This window comes from Loxodonta africana, chromosome 14 (genome assembly GCF_030014295.1).
Source record: "Loxodonta africana isolate mLoxAfr1 chromosome 14, mLoxAfr1.hap2, whole genome shotgun sequence".
Classification (NCBI taxonomy): Eukaryota; Metazoa; Chordata; class Mammalia; order Proboscidea; family Elephantidae; genus Loxodonta; species Loxodonta africana.
The window spans coordinates 32,611,024-32,620,629 of NC_087355.1; positions in this window are offsets into that span (position 1 = coordinate 32,611,024).

Genomic DNA, 9,606 nt, shown 5'->3' on the forward strand with positions numbered 1-9,606 from the left:
CTTAAATGGCGTGATATTCTACTGTACTTTGAAACTGACTTTCTTACTTCACAGAATATTTACAAAATTTGTTGACCATCTACTATGCATCAAGCGCTCTTCTAGGTAGTGGGGATACAACTTTAGACTATGAACATCATTCTGAGTCAATAATTATATTCCTTCCATATCATTTTTAATGACCCTAATGTATTCCATTGAATGCTGTATTGTAATATAAGTAACCTACAACAGTAAGTCATTTGGTAGCTTCCAGTTTTTTCGCTATGATAGACAACACATCAATGACTATCATTACACAGGTATAATGACACGTTTCTGATGACTTCCTTAAGATACATTCTTGGAAACCTTGGGTCAAATGACTAGATATTTGAAGCCTTTAAAAATTCACTGCTACATTTCTCTTCAGAAACTTTATACCAACTGACAATCTTATTTTGTATGGATATATGGCCTAAAGAAACGTTCAAACATTTTAAGGTTCGAAAATGCCTGATACAGTTCACAATATTTAAAAATGAGAGAGGACCTTCAGAATCTGTGTTTTTTTATTTTTGACTCAAGAAAATAGGAACTGGATAGACATCTCTTTCTGAAGAAATAGAGGAAATAGGTAGTATCAGGCATCCCTCTTCTAAGATCCCGCAATATACGATTATCTTTCTGACCTCTAGTCTGAACTGTTCAGTGGAGGGGCTATGCATTTTGAGCATTTCTGGCAAGTAGTAGGCAGCTTTTAGTTCATAGTAGGCACTTAAAAATAATGTTTGCGAGAGAAGAAAAAAGAAGAAGAAAGTTCAGAGAGGAGGAGGAATAGAAAAAGCAGAAGGAGAAAAGGATAAAAGCAAAGAGGGAGGAAGGGAAAGAGAGAGGGCATAGTTAGGATAAATACACGGGTACCCTGAGGTTGCAGAGAAAGTGAGAGCCATGTGCTAAAGTGAACGTTCCAGATAGCAGCAGATGCCACAACAGGCACAAACGGTGATTTGATGTAAATAAAGACACAGAACATGAGCAGTTTGAGACAGGAACAACTTCCATTACAAGGGAACACTGAGTATTTTTTCTGGGAGGCACTGTTGCTGTGAAACCTCCCCCACCCCCACCCCGTGAACTCTGATCTAGTAAGGAAAGTACAAATGTCAGACATCTGTGAATTCTATTTGCCATCTGGGTGTTAACTTCCCTCTTGACGAAAATCCTTCCGTACTGGGTGAAATGTGCATTCCTCCAAATCTGGGTATGATTACTGTGCCTGCTACAAAATTCTCTGACGGTCAGGCTACACAGTAAAGATACCGTCGTTCTTAATAATTTTGTCATTATGCTAAAATTTTTATTTAGTGAACACCAAGGTATCTGTGACATTTTCGTAGGTTGCCTTATAAATTGGGTAATAGAAAGATCCACAAACTCTGAAGTTAAAAGACGTGTTGAAAATCTGTGTCCATTATTCACCAGCTTGTGACCTTTGACAAGCTAATAAATTTCTGTGACACTTGGCTTTCTCGTCTATAAAATTGGAAAACTAGATTTCATGGTTACTGTTTAATTATGAATCTTGAATGTCAAGTATTTTGCATGTTGCCTAGCATGTACTTACATATGGTTACCTAGCATACACTTCTCTCAATATGTGGCTGCTAGTTTAGTAGTTAGGAAACCCTGCTGGTGTAGTGGTTAAGTGCTACGGCTGCTAACCAGGCACTCCTTGGAAACTCTATGGGGCAGTTCTACTCTGACCTATAGGGTCTCTATGAGTCGGAATCGACTCAACGGCAATGGGTTTTTTTTATGGGTAGTAGTAATGATAACAATGATACAGTCCCAGAAGACAATCCAGACCACTATATACTTGGGAGTGTGAGTCCCAGGCTGAGAATAATTGAAAAATTTTCTTTGATACAAATTAGCCTTATTCAGAGTCATCTTTCATCTAAGAACTTTCAAAATGTTGAGTTTTTTCCCAGCAAAGCTTTTTGAGTGCAATTTTTGTCTTTGAGACCAATCTCAATTATAGAAATTCGTCAAATTCAAAATGAATTTTCTTGACATCCATGACTCAGAACAAGAATTTCTTTGGTCTAGAAAAGGCCAGGTTAATCCTCTCTTCCTCTCACTGTGAAAATATTTCCCCCCCCAGTGGGAATATTTTTAAGTTTTTTTTTTTTTTAGTATATGCTATTGTTGTTAGGTGCCATCAAGTCAGCTCTGACTCATAGCGACCCTATGTACAACAGCACAAAACAGTGTCCGGTCCTGCGCCATTACCAAAATCGTGTCTTGCATCTTTTGAGTGTCTTGCATCTTTTGAGTGTCTTGCAACTTGAGGGGCTCATCTTCAGGCACTCTATCAATGTTCCACCGCTATTCATAAGGCTTTCACTGGCTAAATCTTTTCAGAAGTAGGCTGCCAGGTCCTTCTTCCTAGCCTGTCTTAGTCTGGAAGCTCAGCTGAAACCTGACCACCACGGGTGACCCTGCTGGTATTTGAATACCAGTGGCATAGCTTCCAGCATCACAGCAAAATGCAAGCCCCCACAGTACAACAAACTGACAGACACATGGGGGAGAATAATACATGCTCGATACCAAAACTCAAATGATATAGATACAAAGAAGAAAGCGATCATTTCACTCTCCAGAGATCATCATTTTAATGATTCCATGAATATCCTTTGAGTCTATTTTCTATGCATATAACCAAAAACCTGTTCCTGAGGAGTTGATTCTGACTCACAATGACCCCATAGGATAGAGCGGAACTGCAAAGAGCAGCTGGTGGATTCGAACTGTTGACCTTTTGGTTAGCAGCTGAGCTCTTAACCACTGCACCACCAGGGTTCCTTCTATGCATATGTTGTTATTGTTAGGTGCCATCGAGTCGGTTCCAACTCGTAGTGTACAACAGAATGAAACGCTGCCCAGTCCTGCACCATCCTCACAATTGTTGTTAAGCTTCAGCCCATTGTTGTAGCCACTGTGTCAATCCATCTCATTGAGGATCTTCCTCTTTTTCACAGACCCTGTACTTTACCAAGCATGATGTCCTTCTCCAGGGACTGGTTCCTCCTTCTAACATGTCCAAAGTATGTGAGATGTAGTCTCGCTATCCTTGCTTCTAAGGAGCATTCTGGTTGTACTTTCTCCAAGACAAATTTGTTTGTTTTTTTGCAGTTCATGGTATATTCAATATTCTTCACCAACACCACAATTCAAATGCATATACAAACATACATATGTAATATTAATATAAATTTTTATTGAAAACATTGGATGATATGTCAAGTATGTACATGTAATACATACCTACTCTTCCATAACTTTCTTTTTCAGTCTTCACTTAGCATGTCTTTTCATGTCAGTAATATAAACATGTCTCTCTCTCTCTCCTTTTTCTTAATTACTGCCAAGTATTTTATTTGTATATGTGCCATATTTTAACCAATACCTCCACTGTTGGGAAGTTAATTCCTAGTTTTTCATTGTTACAAATGATATTTAAGTAAACATTCTTGCACATATATATCTTTGTCTACTTGTGTAAATATTTCTGTGGGTAAAATGCCTAGAGGTAGGATTGAAAAGCCAATGAATACATATATTTTAAACAAAGATTTACATTGCTGAATTGACCTCTAGAGAGGCGATTCTTTCTAAACCCCCACCAATCCTGAATGAGAGTACCTATTACCTCTCAATGGAACTAACTTAAAATGCGACTTGTTTTCAGTGGGATTTGTCATTTGAAATAGTCAAAATGGCATAAAGTAAGTAGGTAATAAAAGGTACACACTCAAGTGCTGGAGAAAAGAGCCAGAACCCTTCACCATTCCTGGTTCTTAGCAGTTACTAGTCGCTCAACACATGGGTGATGACAGGCTGAATATCTGACTGTCTAACCCAGATCATCAAGGGCCCACCTTAGGCAAGGTGAATAAGTTGAATGAGGAAATAAGTAGCATTATCTCCAAATATTAGCATTCATAGACTTCTGCCAAAAAAAAAAGCATGGTAGTGAAGAGTTTGAAGCAGCTTCTTTTGAGAAGGCTTAGGGGAAATGGTTGGACCTCTTCAATTTCTAGCCAGAAAAAGGTAGAGTGTACGTTTCCAGTACAATACTTCAATGCATATTTTATCTACTTTCTAAATAATTAGTCATGAAAATTACTTTGACTATACTTTGGTCAGGGAGTGGTTAAGAGTTCAGCTGCTAACAAAAAGGCAGGGAGTTCAAATCCACCAGCTGCTCCTTGGAAACCACATGGGGCAGTTCTACTCCATCTTATAGGGTTACTATGAATTGGAATCATCTTGACGGTAACAGGATTGGTTTTTGGTTTCTATACTTCGGTTTCCCTGGTGGCGTAGTGGCTAAGTCCTAAGGCTGCTAACCAAGAGGTTGGCAGTTCAAATCCACCAGGCGCTCCTTGGAAACTCTATGGGCAGTTCTACTCTGTCCTATAGGGTCGCTATGAGTCGGAATCGACTCAACGGCAGGGGGCTTGGTTTTGGTTATACTTTGGTTATAACTACTCTCTCAAGACCAGTCAAAACCTTACAAAGTGTGATTTTCTCCTTTGTGCCTTCTTGTGGATAGTTCAGAATTTACAGATAGAGGTAATTTTCTTCATTTGTTAGTGTAGAAAATAGGTTTGATCTATTATGATATATTGTGTTATGAAAAGACTTACTGTTATTCTACTTTGCTTAGAATGCTTGTACTCTTAAGTGTTTATATATCATCAGTATTAGAGAGTGCCTTACACATGCTAAAGACTGTGCTGCATGAAGGAGTTTATTAGTCAGGAAACTTGGTAGACTGATTCAACCAAGTGCAAATCTGCAATAAATATATATAATGATTATCAAACCTGCATTTAAATAGTACAGAAGCTCCTTTAACCTGGAAATAAAGAGAAAAATCTAGCATAAAATCGAAATTCAAAATCAGGAATCTCTCAGTTGTGTTTCCTAACATTATGGTTTCCTTGCCTAAGAGTGCACCATTGGGACCATTTTTTCTTTTTCATGAAACCTCTCCATGGTTGCATACACCATGAAGCTGCCTCATGATCATTAGTACTGCACAGAGCAAGGAATTCTACCAAGAATAATTTGTTTTGCCTACATAAAGACATGAGCCGTTCTTCAAAGGCCTATCAAGGAACACAAATGCTGAAAAACTCCTTTGAACATCTCCGTTAAAAATTGCTGCTGGTGTTAAAAATATTGGTAAATAAAAATCCAGTTAAAACAAAAACAAAAACAAAAAATCCAGTTAGCAACAGCTTTATCTAATACAATTAAATTGACCTCCTTGATTATTTCGGAGTAGATTAGCCACTGCGTATGTGTGTGAATTTTTTATTTATTTTATGTGTGTGAAGAATCACAGTTACTTTGACATGAATAGATTTTTAAAGGATTCCCTTTATCTCCTGTTTCCTCCTGAAGGAATCATTTAATGTTTTGGTAAAAATTTTGTGGAGGTTGTAAATTCATTTGCACATCGAAGCCTGTGCTTTGTCAAATAATCATCAGAGTTAAACTCCACATTTTTAGCTCTATATATTTGTGCTGTTGCTCCAAGGTACTCCCTGTAATATACTTATATTCCTTAGAAATTTCTAAATTATTTATTTCTTAAATCCCCAAAGAAAGGAGCTCTGGCTTAGGGAAAATATCTAATGTGAAGTATTTTTTCTTTTGCTCTGCCATAATGTGTTCGAGTTTTATAAAATGTGTTTCTTTCCCTTTCCTGGTTTAGTCAAAGGCAGGAATCCTCACCCTCTCAATAACATTAACAGACAAGATTATGAGCCTAAACATTCCCAATTATGCCAGCCTGAAATTTTCCTTCATTCAGTCTCTCTGGGGAATTGCTTTTTGATTGCTCTAAAACTTGTAAGCATTTATTCCAGCTCTTGCTCTTTGCCCTTATTTGCTTCGCCAAGCTCTGCAAATGTAATTCTTGCTTCCTCACAAATAGACCCAAGGACATTGTCCTCATTTCTTTCTAGATAGCTTTTTTCCCTTGTCCTTTGACATACTTCTGAGTTGCTCAGAACTACCAAAAATGGGCTATTTTAAATCAAGTCAGTGATACACTCTCAGTTCCCATATCCATGTATTCTATTCTGGTACATGTATTGTCTTTATTCAAAAATAACATTTACCACAAAATGGTATTCCAGAGTACAACACATGTATTTGATAGTTGCAAAGGTATTTGGAACATAAAACTTTAGCAAACAGGTGTTTTTAAAAGTATATTATTTCCTTTAATTGCTGGATTTTTGCCCAAGAACGTGACTTGGCAATGCAAATAATAATAATAAAAAAAAACCTGAGTATACAGAAGAAGACATATGATAACTTCACATAAAGTATATAGGCTGTACTTTTTGATGTTTTTAAGTTAAATTTCCAAAAATGTTCTTTTACCTCTCATGGAGTATAAAATATACTGTTGTTAAAAAGTTTACTACTCTTTATTGTCCTTCTAATTTCCTTAAATCATGGCAATTTTGCAGTAACACCAAGAAGATAACTAGAAAAAAAACCATAGAATTATGCCGCCGTCACTGATTTCTAATGAATTCTCACGATTTTACAGATAAGGAAATAGTGCCCCAATATTGATCTACAAATTCTATCAAAAAAAGTACAGTTGCCTTGGAAAACGGTTCGGCAGGTCCTCAAAAAGTTACACATGGGATTATCATATGCCCCATCAATTCCACTCCCAGATATAAAAACATGTGTTCAAACAAAAACTTCTACACCAACGTTCATAGCAATATTATTCATAATAGCCCAAAAGCAGAAATGACCCAAATGTTCATCAAGTAATGAACTGATAAACAAACCGTGATATAGCCATACAATGGAATATTACTAAGCCATAGAAAGGAATGAAGTCCGGATACATGTTACAACATGGATGAACCATGAAAACATTGTGCTAACCAAAGACCATATATTTGTTACATGATTCCACTTATATGAAATGTCCATAATAGGCAAGTTCGTAGAGAAAGTACATTAGTGATTGCCAAAGGCTATGGAAAGGGGAGGTGAATAGTGACGGTTTAATGGATACAGAGTTTCATTTTTGAGTGATGAAAATGTTCTTGAATTAGACAGTAGTGATGGTTGCATCACGTTGTGACTACACTAAAAACAGCTGAATTGTACAATTCAAAGTGATTAAAATGGTAGGAAAAATTAAAATGGTAACAGACTGTAGCAATGTAGAGTTTGAAAATAAGCAAGGTCAGAGACGTAGGCTAGCAGGCCTTGTCAGGTGGGGCTCCCTAGCAGGTAGCAGGGGCCCAGTGACAGGCTCTCTGTGGGACTCAGGCAGGAGGCTGGTTAACAAGGCCTAGGCACTAGGGGGTAAAGCAGGGATTTCACTGTTGATGCTAGTTTACAATGTAGGCACTGAGTCTCAGAAACAAGATAGAAACCCAATTACCCAACACTGATGCTCTGGACACTGGGCTATAAGGTCAGAGGGTGTGACCGTGCTGTCACAGAATGAGGACCCAGACAAAGCTTGTGCTTTCCTTGGACAGGACCAGTTCCAGGGCTAGAGGCAAGGTGAGACTCCAGGAAAGGATAAAGTGGCCTCCAACACAGGGAGACCCATAATGGATGACCAGGGCCCAAACAGGGCAAATAACAGGCACGGTTCACACCCTCCCTCTTCCTGATTAGACCTTTAAGGTTATATTTTTTTTTTCTGTGTATCTCTTCATATATGTGTTGTATTTTGCAACACTTTTGAATCTCACTGTTGAAGAACCAGTTGCCACTGTTCGTGCCTCCTTTTTGCCCTGTCCACAATAGAAATACTGTTCAAGAAACCCTTGCAAATAACTTTGTAATTAGCAACAGTCGTAAGAGTCCTTCCTGGAAAATTGGCTCTCAGAGTTACATCATTCTTTCAATAAATATTTATTAAGTGCCTACTGAATGCAAAGCATCTACTTCCAAGTTGGACAAACCTATCTTCTAACGCGTGCTTTCTGTTTTTTTTTTTTTTTTAGGTAGTAACTATGTCTTACAGTGTTAGAAGGAATAAATGAGATAATTCATATAAGGCATAAAACCCAGAACCTTGAATAGTAATTAACTAATATATAATAGCAAACCCTGGTGGCGTAATGGTTAAGTGCTACAGCTGCGAACCAAAGGGTCAGCAGTTCGAATCTGCCAGGCGCTCCTTGGAAACTCTATGGGGCAGTTCTACTCTGTCCTGCAGGGTCACTATGAGTCGGAATCGACTCAACAGCAATGGGTTTGGTTTTTTTTTGGTTTTTATTATCACTTTTACTCTCATTAATATTAATGATAATAGTATTAAAACATGGGTACAGTCTATTGTGGGGGATGAACTTTAAAATAAATAAATGTAATATAAAGTAATAGGTCCTATGATACAGGTATGTACTTGATTCAAAGAGAATAATAGCTCCATGTGGAAAGTCATAGAAGCCATCACAGTATGAATCATGCTTTAGTTTAAGGGTGAAAGTTGAAGAGTCCACCAAGCAATCAAGAAAAGGATGTTGCAGGCAGGGGCTATTCATGGGATATAAATCAGCATAGATGATGAAGCTGGAAACGTACCAGGGGCCACATGACAAACAGCCTTTAGATTCTTTGCAAAGAAGTTTGGGTTTGGCCCGGGTAAATTGTTGGGACTGTTGGAAGATTTTTAAGCCATGGAGAAACACAATTTACCTTTCATAAAAATAATGCTAGCAGTAATACGGAAGTTGGAGCTGAATTTACACTGGAGAAAGGAAGGCAGGCAAGATAGGGAGATACTGAAATCAAGGAGGCCAGTTAGGAGCTGTTGACACAGATCAGGAGGGAGGTGAGGAGTCTCTGTCTGGTTCTGTGCCTTTAACCTGGGAGTTGCCCAGCACACCAGGTAGCCGAGCCCTGTCCCCCGACACTCTCTTCTCTACCCTTACACTCTCTTTGGCACTGGTGTGTCTAGACACAGGTAGACATGGTGTTTGAAGGACGTTTGGAAGTGAGGCTTGACAGGCAACTACTGAGCCTTTAAAATATGTCAAATTCTTTTTTCCCCACTGCCCCCTTTTTGCCAAGCTCTGAACAAAGCAGTGTCTCTTGGGTACAATGGCCACCTGCTTCAGAAACACCTTGGGTGATTACTAAAAGTGCATATTCCAGACCCTACCCAGCAATTAGGTCCCTGCCTGGCACTAACGATTTGTGCTCAACTACTAAAAAAAAAAAATTTTTTTTTTTTTTTAACTAACCGAGAGGTCGGCAGTTCTAACCCACCCAGCTGTGTCTCAGGAGAAAGGCCTGGTGATCTGCTTCTGTAAAGATTACAGCCAAGAAACCCTGTGGAGCAGTTCTACTCTGTAACACATGGGGTCGAGATGAGTCGGAATTGACGGTAATGGGCTTTTTTGTTACCCAGCAATCAGACTGTCTTGGAGTTAGACATAAAATATGCACTTTTGACCATCTCCCCAAGGGAGACTTTGAGAACCCTACAATAAATCACTAGGCAAAAGTGACTCTTAAATTTAACTAATCATTCAACTGGCTTGGGAA